Here is a 14,450-nt window from a genome sequence, read left to right on the forward strand (position 1 = left end):
TTATACGATATTATGATTATTATCATGCAATTCTATGCTTTGTGGTCATTGTTGGACAACATGCAAAAAATTTATGAATTATGTGAAAAATGTATCATCATTGGTATTCCAAGGATATTTGGGCATCCAAACTTGTTGAGTTGAGTCCGAGTTCACTTATGGATGCGAACATCCGAACTCGTTGAGTTGAGTCCAAGTTCACTTATGGATGCGAACGCCCGAGCTCGTTGAGTTGAGTCCGAGTTCGCTTATGGGCGGGTTACATGGTAGCTTGGCTACATATGTGGCACTTATTTGCAAACTTTCCATGTATCCGAGTTATATTCCGATGTGTTCAACGGGTAAAATTCTAGTGAAATGGAAGAATACTCAAGATGCAAGTGACGTATTGGTAAGTGTTATGGAATGGGCACTTTGGACAGGTATGTACTTAACCCTCGGGTTGAGACTTGATACGACAACAATAATATGGTAAGATGATGAATGATGAATAGAAATGTGATACATGTTTTGGTGATATTATGCTAATGTTGGTTGGTATAATTGCTTTGTTAAGTTATTTGTTATTTGCATGTGGACTTACTAAGCATCTATGCTTACTCTCTCATTTTTATTCTTTTTAGTTTTGACAAGTCAATTTGGAGATCGGGACGGTCGGAGGCACGCACACACTATCACTGGACAATCGCGGTATAATGACTTAAAATTTTTGGAAATATGGCATGTATAGCATTCCAATCATTTTGTGTGTATAATCTTACGATATGGCCATGGATGGAATGGAAATGTTTGAGAATGATTAGCTATTAGAATGGCTAATCAAGTTTATATATGATAACATGTATGCTTTATGTCTTAACTAAACCATGAAAATCCTTGGAAAAGTAAAATTTGCCACAAAACAGAATCAGACAGCAGCAGTGACGTGAATTTGAAAAATAACTAAAAATAGTAAAAATGGAATTAAATGACGAATAAGTTATGGAATCGAAGCTTGATGAGTCTATTTTCATATGGAAGAAACGAAACAGGTAAATGAGTTATATTTTATGAGATAGTTAAGTTTTGGTGGAATAGGGTCAGAGCGATCTATGAATCCCCTGTTCTGACTTTAAAAATTCACCATAAATTGTAAAAAAACAATTAGGAGTTTTACATTACATGTATGAAATCCTTATTGAGTCTAGTTTTATGAGAAATAAATAGCATAGTCATTGAAACTCTGTACAGGGAGATATCTAATTCATAATACACAGGAGTCAGAGTAGCTAAACCTTGAAATAGGGGAGATTTTAACTAATAAACTGTACTAATTGGCCCGACCAAAAATTCTACAAAAATATTAAGAAGTAGATATATGAGTCTAGTTTCGAGGAAAATTTACGGAATTGAATTTTGAGTTTCGTAACTCGAGATATGAATTTTTTAGCGACTGTGATGCAGTTAGCCAGTTTGTCTAGAAATTCTAAAATAAATTGTTTGAACTGTTTAATTAATGAATTAAGTCCGTTAACATCTCGTGCTCGACTCCGGTGATGGTCTCGGGTACGGGGTGTTACATTATATATTGTGTATTTTCTCTGCCTTTATTATTATTATTACTATTTGTTTTGTTATTGGTGTTTGCATTATTATTACCTTCATTATTAATGTTGTTATTGTTTATTGTATCATGCATATCGATGTCGTATTGTAATATTATCATGTCTTGCATTTTAGTGAATTGTTAGATTTATGTTGCATCAATATTTAAAAAAAAAACATGACATTTTGCATTGTAGCCGTTTTGATCTTAAATAAACTAAATTTATTATTTTAAATATTTTATCAATTTCTACCCAACTTCGTAAAAAGGGGAAATATTTTAAAAAATAAAGGTAATATTCTATATTTGGAAACTCGAGAAAATTGTGCCCTAACTTACTGGGTTGTGATTTTTCTCGTTGGATCTAAATAATTGAATACCCTTTTAATTTTAAAATATAAGCGTTTTAAATAAAAAGGAAAACTTATTCTTGAGGATTCGAGGTGTTGTGTCCTAATTTACTGGATGTGACGTCTTATTACCTCAAGAGAAGAAAATTTTAGAAAATAAATGTAATATTTTGTATTTGGGGAATTCGAGAAAATTGTGCCCTAACTTACTGTGTTTCGATTTTTCCCATTTTACCTAAACAATCGAATATCCTTTTACAATCAAAATACATGAGTTTTGGAAATTAAAGGACGAGCTTATTCTTAGGAATTCAAAGTGTCGTGTCCTAACTTACTGGATGTGACATTTTGTTACCTCGAGATAAGAGGGTCCTTAACATATGGTTCGGTTTACTCAAGCACTTTTTTAAGTAAAATTAGCATTAATACAAAGTGGGATCGTACTTTAAATTCCTTTCAAGTTTTCAACTTTCGACACTAAGACATAAACTAATCAACTAGGTACCAATTTTGGGTGTTACGAGGGTGCTAACCCTTCCTTCTACGTAACCGACTCCCGAACCCGTTTTCTGAATTTCGTAGACCAAAATTGTTGTTTTAATAAATTAAATTGTTTATTAAAATGATCGAATTGCAAGGTGATCCAATCACACCTCGTCAAAAAAAAGATTGGTGGCGACTCCCGTTTTAATTTTCGTTTTCAAACAAAGTCGACCGACCCCTTTTTCAAAAAAATGATTTCGACATAACCCTCAATTCCTTCACAGCTTAAATGGAACAATTCTACCCATATTCTACAACAACAATAACAATAATAAGTATTTCCTACAATATAAGTATTAAATCAAATATGTAGCTAAAAAAATAAAATCAAGGAAAAAAATTTGCAAAAAATCCATTGAACTAATAGAGAAAATTAAGTAGTAGGAAGGAGGGAAAAGCCAATAAATTCTCCCTTTTTAATAGACCAATTCTCTAAATCTTAATATATATTTTTTTAATTTTGTAATCTACATGGGAAAGTAAATTTTCCATCTTTTATCATCGGAATCACATTGTCATATTCATGGGAAGTAACTCTGAAATAAAAGTTCAATTATAAGGAAAGTAAATAAAATTTGACATGCTAAATGTTGAAATTAATTTATTTAAATTGCTCCTAAAAATTTTTCAAGTAAATGATACTTTCTATCATACGAAACGCTACTTAAGAATCAACAACCGACGGTTTAGTACCTTAGTTTGATGTTGAGCATAATAATTGGGATTTGCATAAATTTTCTCTAAATGAGGAAGATTTGATTAGAATTAGACTTGATTTGATATAATTATATAGATATTTTTTTTCTAGTTAGGTATGCTCTGAAGATTCAAAAAATACTATTCTAAAAATATTTAGAAAGTTATATTGGAAAGGGATTTTCAAGTAGTCTAAGAAAAAGTAAAAGTGATGGAAGACAAAGATGGATATAAAAGCCTATTCTACTTAAGCTGGATAGAATGGTAGAGGAGGTAGCACAAGTGAAAATTCAGCTTAATTAAACGTTGTGCAAATAAGGCAGTAAATTAGATAGCAACCCAATTTAGAAATGGAGATGTGCATTTTAGGGTTGGGTTGATTAGCCTCCTTCCAGCGTATTTGATGGATATGAATATCCTAGGTAGTCCAGGGATCTCAAAGTTCATACATATTATATTGCTTAATGGGGTTTGACTTTTGACAAAAGAAAAATAGTTCTTCATTGTTATAATGATCGAAGCTGCAAAGCTGAAGAAAGTGTTGCCTGTTTTCCCAAAAATTAGAAAGGAAAACTGATATAAATATATATTGTTATAAACTCATAATCTTAAGATGATTTTCTCATCTATTACTTTTTGTAATTTATATAAGAGATTATCATCGAGTTTTATGCACCATTGGAAAATCATAATTCATCATCTCAAATATCATTTGAGAGAGACTCAATTGGGGTTTCCGCAATGCATCTTGGTTAAAAGAACACCCAAAAGCTCATCTCATAAGTTTGCCAATAACTAAATCTGATCATGGTATGTTAGTCTTCGATTCGAATAAGAGAACAATGTTTAAACTACATACCTATTGTTTCAAAGCAATGTGGTTAGTGTATCTTTCATTCATTCCAATGACCAGTATGAATGAGAAATGTCACTGGAACATTTTCAAGATAATAATCTTGGATTTATTTAAGAAATTAGGTAATTTTTTTTTTATAAAATCATAAAAGTAAATAAAACTCAATTTTTTAAATTTATAATCATGCTAAAACCATTTAAAATTGAATTGCAGGTGTTCAGATATATCCAGGATCAATATGAGCCTTGAAGGGCTCAATTTCATCAAAACAGTGCTTAAGGGCTTAGGTATCGCTACCTAAGGCCTTAGGTACTGGACCTAGGTCATTGTACTATCTAGGTTAGCATTTTGCCAAGCTTGGGTGCGATACCTTTGACAATGTACCAGACCTTGGAAACCTAGGACATATTTCTAGCCCTATTTAAGCTAAGAACAGATACTTACACCATGGGTACCCAACCCAGGGTGTAGGGACCAAATGTAACGAGCTAAAAATCAATGGTCAATGGTGTCGGAAACAGTGGTTTCAAAATTTTGTTCTCCAATGACTGAGTTCATAAATGTTATTAATTAATATTTATGAGTCAATTATAATATTATATTAAACTTTAGTTTGACGAATTTGTTAATTAGATAGTTAGTTAAGGTACAAATATATTGATCCTAAAGTCAATGGTATTGAGAAATAAGGTATCAAGACCTCATTTTCATAAATCGAGCTTGTAAATATTTTTATTAAATATTTACAAAGTTATTGTATTGATAAATTGAATTTTGGTTAGATAATTTTATCAAATTAAAGATTAATTAAGGTACAGGCAGGGATTAAATCCTAAAACTAAAAAAAGTTCAATTGTAAGAGAAGCTTCAATTAGAAACAAAGAGAGAAGATTAAAAAGGCAATTATGCCTTCGTAACCAATAGTGGACGGTAAGAAATGTATATATGTAGAGATATGTTATAAAAGAAGTGGATAATTAAAATTAAATAAAATAAAGCATAATATATAACATAAAACAAGTAGCGGAGAGAGAGAGAAATATAATTCTCTTTTCATCTTAGATGCCGAAACTTAAAAAGGAGGAGGATTCTATTAGTGTTTTTTATTTTCAAGCTTTAAATTAGTTTTTTCTTTTTATGATTTTTTATGTTTTTTTTTTAAATTTTGGGAGTTTAATTAGTTAACTCGTGTGTTAATTTTTAAAACTATTAAAGTTTATAAATATTGAAATTGTTGAATATTGTAGCTTTTGATGTTAAATGGTTAGATTTAGACTCCGTTTGTTTGCCAGTAAAATATTTTCTGGAAAATAATTTCTGGAAAATGATTTACTTTTCTAGAAAATAATTTAATTTTTTAGAAATGATTTACTTTTCTGGTGTTTGGATGAATCTGAGTAAAATATTTTCTGTTGTTTGGCAGATTTTCTAAAAATATTTTCCAGAAAATCTGTTTTTACATATATTAATAAATTTATATATATATTACTAAATTTATATTTTAAACTGTTTTTATATATATTGCAATTATTTATTTATAAATAAATAAATCAAATTAAATATATAATAATACTCAATTATTAAGCTAGAATATTAACCGTCATAAATTTAAAACAACCAAAGTCAAATAAATTATTTGTAATTGTGTTATAAAAAAATAAAGAACAAAGATTGAATAATTATAAATTAGCTTCCAAACTACAATTAATACTAGAAATTAATAATATTATCCAAATATATAATTAGTAGTACACCACATAATAACAACAACATTGTCCAAGTGCATAACTAATATTACACCACATTAAAAGTATCAATATCTTCAACCTTGAGAAAATTTTTGAAGCCAAATTTTTCTATGCTTCTTACTTTTAACTAAAAAAGCTTTGGCCTCGGATTCATGACTCACTAAATAATCAAATACAAAACACAGGAAGTCATCATCAAATCCTTCTACCTCCATCGACATCACTTCTTCGTAAAGATGTGCTGTCTTATCCGCAGTAAATTGTTCCAAAGCATTAGCAATTTTTCCAAGTTGTTCACCCACAAATTTAATTTGTTTATCAACGACACTTTCTTGAGCATTTTTTCTTTTACGCTTGGATGTGCCAGATGAAGATACTTTTGTTCTTACCTCTTCAATCTCTTCATTATCGTAGTCTATAGGCACTGAATCTTGGTTATCATCATCCAAATCTATGTCAGCAAATGTTCTGGCAAAACTCCCTGTTGCCATATCTTTGCCAACAACTAAAGCCATTTCATCATAATGATCAATGCTTTTATTCAAAAATGGTTCATACTTCTTGTGTGCCTGTTGGATATTATACACAATTAGAATAACAAGTAAAAAAGCAATTGAAATATACTTAACATATATATACATATATTACCATCACTGCTGCATCATAAGTCGCTCTATCACATGTGATCATTTTCATGTTATCATCCCATCCAAAGCCACTTTCACCTCGAATTGTGCATATAATCTGCCACTGGTTTTTTACAGTCCTAAAATGATTTTCCACATGCTTCGCATTGCATTGGACTTGAAATCTTTCTGAAATAGCTTCGGCAACTCGATTAATAGAAACTGCTTTGAAAGAGTTAGAAGACTTATGTAATATCCCGAATTAGGGCCTAATCAGAATAGTGGTTTCGTGACCACAAATCCAAGATAGAAATAATTATTTTATAATTATTTTGAGGTTTATGATATGATTGCATGATTGTGTGAAAATTTCGTAATGAAATTCTATGCATAAAGTGTTTAAGTTGAAATTAGGGACTAAATCGAATAATTTGCAAAACTTGCATTCTAGAAGTTTTTAGTATGAAATTGCTTTGGAATATTAATGAGGAGGTCTTAAATAGAAATTTGACCAATTTCTAAGTTTATGGGAAAAAATTAGAAATGGATGGAATTTTCAAAAGTTTAGTAAGAAAGGGCATTTTGGTCATTTGGATATTAAATAAAATAAAATGGGAAAAATAACACAAAAATGATCATCTTCTTCATAAGTTGCTGCCAAATTTTGCTCTCCACCATAGCTAGGGTTTCAACACTTTTAAGCCTTGATTGTAAGTGATTTCTATGCTCGTTTTTAATGATTTTTATGTTTTTGAAATCCTGGTAGCTCGATTTAGCTTATGCTAGCAATAATTCAACCTAGGGTTCATATTTGGAAAAATACCCATAGGTAAAATTTGTGTATTTTGGTGTTTTATGATAGAAAATGAGGTTTTAAATTATGCTAGACAACTTGTGCTACTCGGTTTTAAGTGAAAACGAGTAAAATAGCTTAATCAGTAAAAATACCTAATATTTATAAGTACATGTTAGAGTGTGAATTTGATGTTGCTATAGAAGGGAAAAATGATCAGCATGTCATAAAACATAAGAATAAGGGATGAAGTTTAATTCCCGAGCCTAGGGGCAAAAGTGTAAATATGTAAAAGTTTAGAGGCAAAAAGGTAATTTTGCCAAAGTTCGTACTAGGGGCTGTTTTGATGAATGTATGTATTAAATAAATTAATGTGGTATGATAGATCAAGAGAAACAAGATTCAAGTCGTGATCGAGGGAAAAACAAAGTTTACGAGGAATAGGCTCGATTGCTAATATTTTGTATCGGGGTAAGTTCATGTGTAAATAAGGTAACATAATTTTTATTTTAAGTGATTTAATGTTATTTATATGATATGATACTTATTATCATGAAATATGATGTTTTGTAAATTATTATTTGGTGATATGCAAATTATGTGAACAACTTGATAAGTATGAGATGTTAGCAAGTATCGATTTCTATATTCCGAAGAAGGCGATCGAAATGTGTAATTGAAAAGAATCCCGTTTGAACCTTGGGAATAGATTAAGGTACAAGTGACATGTCACTAGGATGGTTGAGTTCCGAACTCGTTGAGTTGAGTCCGAGTTCGTGAGATGTAACTAGGCATCTGAGCTCGTCGAGTTGAGTCCGAGTTCACTTATGGATGCGAACGCCTGAGCTCGTTGAGTTGAGTCCGAGTTCGTTTATGGGCGGGTTACATGGTAGCTTGGCTACATAGATTTCGAAAGCTATTGAGCTTGTTTGGTTATGAGTATAGTACTTACGTGCACACTATCCGCGTATCTGAAATTATATTCCGATGTGTTCAACAGGAGAATCCTAAGAGAATATGGAGAATACTTAAAACGAAAGTGATTCGATGATGAATGTGTTGAAGAAGTGAAAATGGACAGGTATGAGTTTAATCCTTGGTTGAGAACTTGGTAAGACAAAATTGTGGTAAGATAGTAAGTATTCTTATGATATGAGTGTCTTAATGATGTTTATGTTGGATTGCATGATCATGTTACTTGTTATTTGCATGTGAACTTACTAAGCATTTATGCTTACTCCCTCCTTTTCATTCATTGTAGTTTTGACAAGCCGGCTTGAGAATCGGGATAGGTCGAAGGCTCTTTCACACTATCCGAAGACCTAAATTGGTAAAATGGCTTGTATATTTTGAGTGTGGCATGTATAGCAATATACTCACTTTGTGTAAATGATCATATGATATGGTTATGGTTTGGTAAGAAAAGGGTTTGTAAATGATTAGCTATTGGAATGGCTAATCAAGTTTATATATGATAACATGTATGCTTTATGTCTTAACTAAACCATGAAAATCCTTGGAAAGGTAAAATTGGCCACAAAACAGAATCAGACAACAGCAGTGACATGAATTTGAAAAATCACTAAAAATAGTAGAAATGGAATTAAAGGATGAATAAGTTATGAAATCGAAGCTTGATGAGTCTATTTTCATATGGATGGAATAAAATAGGTAAATGAGTTATATTTTATGAGATATTTAAGTTTTGGTGGAATAGGGTTAGAGTGGTCTCTGAATCCCCTATTCTTAATTTAAAAATTCACCATAAATTTTAAAAAAATAATTAGAAGTCATGTTTTATATGTATAGATTCCTTATTGAGTCTAGTTTTATTAGAAATAAACAGAATAATCATTGAAACTCTGTACAGGGAGATATCTGATTCGTAATACATAGGGGTCAGAGTAGTTGAACCCTAAAATAGGGGAGACTTTAATCAATAAACTGTACTAATTAGCTTGACCAAAAATTCTATAAAATAATTAGTAGATAGATATATGAGTCTAGTTTCAGGGAAAATTTACGGATCTTAATTTTGAGTTTTGGAACTCGAGATATGAATTTTTAAGCGACTTTGACGCAGTTAGCCAGCTTGTCTGGAAATTCTAAAATAAATTGTTTAAGCTGTTTAATTAATGAATTAAGTTTAGTAACACCTCGTACTCGACTCCGGCGATGGTCTCGGGTACGGGGGCATTATAACTTATTTTCTTTCTGGGCCTCCTCTACTAGAATTTCAAGAAAAAGATGTTCCATCGGTTTTGTCCACTTGAATTGCTTGGAGGTCTCTTATTTGTTGCCCTTACCCATCCTACATTAATAATTATCATTGTCAATCATTTCAATATCCAACAAGCTTAAAACATAATAAATTCAATATTTAACAAATTCAAGACATAATATTTTCAAAATCCAGCAAACTAAAATTTCAATATCATTATCCAACCAACATTAACAAAAAAAAACAATTTTAATACTAAAACATACTTAACATAGAAACAATAACCCTAAGCCCTAAACCTACATAATATTTCTAGCCATATAATCAGTCCACATAGTTTGTGCAATTTCATCTCTCTTAGCAGACCATTCTCTTGTTTCTTCTCTTTCTTCTCGCTCTGTAAGAGTTGGTATTATCAAATCAGACTCAGGCTCCTTGTATAATCCTTGCTTAAGTAAATCACTAGGATCAACTCCCATTATATGATTATGAATGATACAACAAGCCAAAACTATATCTACTTGAGTTTAAAAATTCCAAAATGGTTCAGCATCTAATACACGAAACCGTTTCTTCAAAATCCCAAAAACACGTTCAATAGTGATTCGCAATGATGAATGACGAAGATTAAAGAGTTCCTTTGCATTTTTAGGCCCCTGGTCACTAAACTCTTTTAAATGGTATCGGACACCACGATATGGGGTAATATATCCATTCCGGATGCTATATCTAGCATCAGCAAGATAATATTTACCTACAATTAGACAGAACATAATTATTACTAATAAATTATGAGCTTACTAGAACTATTTGGTATTTAATGTTTTATAATTCTTACCTTCTGGAACTCTTAATCCTCTTAGGCATGAAAGTGCATCACTTAAAATACGAGAATCATGTGCACTACCTTCCCAACCAGCTAGAACATAAGAAAATTTCAAATCAAATGTAATGGCAGCCAATACATTTTGTGTCGTCCCCCCTTTACGGCTACGAAATCTTCCTTGAATGCTAAGTAGAACGGATACTCGAACATGAGTTCCATCTAATGCTCCAAAACAATCTTTAAAATAAGGATAAAACCTTGGATTGTTTTTTATTTCACTAGGAGTTGACTCATCAGGTAATCTAATAACTAGCTTATGCAATTTCAAAATAGCTCTCAATACAACCCTAAAGTAACGGTGAATTGTCTCAATTGATCTATAATATCTAGACTCAATCACTCGAAACCTTACATTATGACCAATTATATGTAAAAATATAACTACTTGCTGCTTAATATTCGTCGATTTAGTTGATGTAACAAATTATTCCTACTAAGAATATCACACAAATTAAAAAAGGCTATCGGTCTCATCCTTATCATATCAATACTATGCTGGTCACCACTATATAAAATACTATTAATATAATTTTCTCTTTCATAATCTCGATTCATACAAGGGTGAGAAGCAATCCTTCCTAGTTTTTAATTTTTTAATCCAGAGAGCCCCAAAAGCTAAAACTGAAGCCACGACTCCGACAATTGCATTTTGATCTTGATTACGATCCATCTACACAAAATAATGCCACACAAATATTACTAAAGTTACCATGACTAAAGGGAATGGAGTTAACTAACCAACCCCAACTTAAATAATAACAAAAAAAAGGGCATAATTCAAGACATATTCATCACAAACTGTAGTACCCAATAGAACAAATTTTGCATCCTACACATATTTCTGATTATTGGCTGAGTTAACCATTGAAATTAATAGACCCACATAGATTGATGGGTCATTACCCTGATGATATGACATAATAAAAAGTTCTTCTAACTCAAATAATAGGGTGAGAAGAATAGCTAAAAAATATTTTGTAGATGAGCATATAAATAATATTTGCATTTGCATAGATAATGGTACATGTAGAGGGTAAAAGTTTGATCTTCATTTCTGTTCTGTTGGTCTCAAACATCATCATGCCAGTTAACTATTTCTTAAATTCTCGTATGTTCCAGCTAAATGATCATCATGCCACTTATTTTCACTATTTTTCTTTTTTAAATTCTCATGTTCTATTTACATTTTTACTCGAAAATATCTCAATTATTTAAGTATAAAAGCACTTTAATATCTTAAAATCCTGATTGTAATATATAATTTTTCCATTCATGTAAACCATTTACGTCAAATTTCAACAAATCAATAATAATAAATTATGTGAAAGTCATGCTATTGGAAAAAAAAGTATATATTAAATTAACATAGGTTGATTCAAAGTCACACCCAAATATTGACAATCCCACTTTAACTCATTCATTTTAAAGTTGGTTTTAAAAATTGTAATATAAACTATTTAATGATAAAAAAAAAAACACTAATGAAAGATAAAATTTTTTAATTTTAACTTTTTAGTCCTGAGCGCATATATTTTAAGAAACCATGATAAGAGTCCGCTGTAGAATTGTCAGATTTTAAATAGTGGACAAATGATTAAGGTACACTTAACAAAACATATTTTGAAAAACAAAATCATCAAATTTACATGAATTATAAAATAAATTTGATTTTAACTTCGTACAAATACACATAAAATGTGACGATAGACGAAAATACATACACCCCAAAACCTTTCGAGTATACTTGAAATTAAAATGGAGCAAATCCCAAATCAACTACACAAAAAGCAAAAGTCAATCCTAATCTGATATGTGCCTTCAGTTTCCACTCGGTGTACAACCTACATAAATACAATTTTCATAATTTATCAAAGTCATTCAACGTCGGCCCCATGAAAATGTAAATGGAAGATATTAGATATATAGTCTAGACGTGAGAGATGAAGCAAAGTCTGTTGAAAGGAACTTATAGTTTAGGTTAACTGTAGACTTATAATGTAAAAGATTTGAATGTATTTTTCAAAGAAAAGACAGACTGAAAAGAAAATAAACAAGTAAATAAGTTATTCAACATGGGTTTTAACGAGATTACAAAGCATGGATCAAACATGCTGATATCCAGCTAAAATAGACAGCTAAGTCTTTTTCCTACTAAAAGGAAATGGATCAAACATGTTGATATCATCCAATTAAAATAGACAGCTTTCATACATGTTGATATCATCCAACTAAAATAAACGGCTTTCATAGATTAATATTTATTAAACACATCTCAATTTGTATGAAAATTGACCACTCCATTACCGACTATGAGGATACATTTTGTGATTATACAAATAATTCAACTGTCACGTCTGTTCTAATTCTAATCAAAAGTCAATGTTTGTCAAGATAATAAGAGTCATCTTTTGGCTAATTTGGGTCCGTCTTCTTCTACATCATTTTGCTTAGATAATGATAGTAATATTTCTGCAGTGCCTAAGACCGATATAGCGACTATTTCTCACTAGAATTGGGATGTTCACCTTTCTCAAAATTTATGCATTAAGCATCTCAAAATTTCTCAAAAACATCATTTTGCCAAATGCTTGAGAGATGATCTACACACGCATTAAGCATCTTGTGAACCTTGAAAATATTGACAGGAACAAATATAGCAATAAAGAAACTTTTATATCACTAGAATAATTCACCTTCTTAAAGTTACAACCAAGACAAAACAATGGCGATAGAGTCCAACCAGTAAATTTGAGGCAATCGATAACTTCCAATTAAACAACCAGTGAAATTCTAAGCTAAACAATTTGGCAACCTGAAACAACCAGAAATTTGTTTAAATCTTCTATTTAAAACCTTTAAGCCTATCTAGAATGTGGTTTTTTGAAGCTAATATCAATGACAAAAACCTGCAGCTAGAAAATTAACAGTAAATTTCACCGCTGTAGAACTATTGGGTTAAAATAATGGATAAATAACATTGGTCCATAATTCATACACTAAAAAGGTGAAATCCCCTGCTCTGACTAAAAAATGCTTAGATTAGTGTTTCTAGACCGAATTGTGCATTTTCAAGTTCCTGTTTACTTTGATATGCACTTTCTATTCAAAGCTAATGTCGAATCATTTCCAGAACTCAGATCAAAGTAAAAATAAAGGCAAAGAGATGTATTTCCAGTATTAGAAACAAAGTTAAATGCTTTTCATCATGAAAATCACGAATGAAAATGACCCAAAAGTTCAGAAAAGATATTTCCTTGGGTATATATATAGCATTATCAACTAAGAAAACATAGCCTGCAGAAAGAATCACAAAAGGATGATAGTAATATTATCGTGTGTAGATCAAAAGTCAAATGCTTAATGCCTAACGATAGTAATATTTCTAAAGCACACCAACAGTGGTGGATGTTCCCAATTTAGCCAAAAGATGACTCCTATCATCCACAACAATTTATTTCCTTTTTCTCCATTCATGTCTTTCTCCACTGTAGCCCCAAGAATTTCAAAGATAGCACATTAAAAATAACGAAATTTACCCAAACCCAGAAAAAAAAGAATAAGAAGATGCCGTACCTTAGAAAGAGAGATTTGCCTTTGCCTGAGAAATGAGATTTGCCTTTGGCTAAGAAAGAGAGAAAAAGAGGAATGAGATTTGCAGAAAGAGAGAAAGAAGATGAAGAAGATGAAGAACGGAAGGAAGGGAGAAGGATTTTACCCGGATGAAGAGGAAATGGAAAATGTCTTACGGAAAAAAAATCTGTAAGACATTTTCCCTAAAACAGTGTTAATTTTACCCATGTCTTGGAAAATATTTTCCAAATGTAAATTATTTTCAGGCTTCCAAACACCGTAAAATGTGGAAAACATTTTCCAAAAAATCAAATACAAGTAAACAAACAGAGCCTTAAAGCCTAAATATGAAAAATGACTAGTTTGTAAAATGAAAGTTGTTAGTTTTGAACATAGGGATTAAATTGTAAATATATTAAAATTGGTAAGAAATTTATATAATTATGGGTAGTAGTGGGCTGTAGAAGGATGAAATTGAGATCGATTTTGAAATCGAGGCTCAAGTTGTAATAGTTTTAGGGACTAAATTGAATAGAATGTAAAAATTTAGAGGCATCTGAATAATGAAATTGAGCT

At 30.9% G+C, this 14,450-nt stretch overlaps 1 long non-coding RNA gene across 1 annotated transcript; it reads right to left on the bottom strand.

Annotated features, from left to right (window-relative positions):
- Positions 1-12,024: 12,024 nt before the first annotated feature.
- LOC121220051 (uncharacterized) lies at positions 12,025-14,168 on the bottom strand. The gene is made up of 3 exons (XR_005917214.1): positions 14,020-14,168; positions 13,878-13,926; positions 12,025-12,145 (listed from the first exon to the last, which is right to left on the bottom strand). It is a non-coding gene; the product is annotated as an uncharacterized lncRNA (long non-coding RNA).
- Positions 14,169-14,450: the final 282 nt, after the last annotated feature.

Source organism: Gossypium hirsutum, chromosome A01 (genome assembly GCF_007990345.1).
Source record: "Gossypium hirsutum isolate 1008001.06 chromosome A01, Gossypium_hirsutum_v2.1, whole genome shotgun sequence".
Taxonomy (NCBI): domain Eukaryota; kingdom Viridiplantae; phylum Streptophyta; class Magnoliopsida; order Malvales; family Malvaceae; genus Gossypium; species Gossypium hirsutum.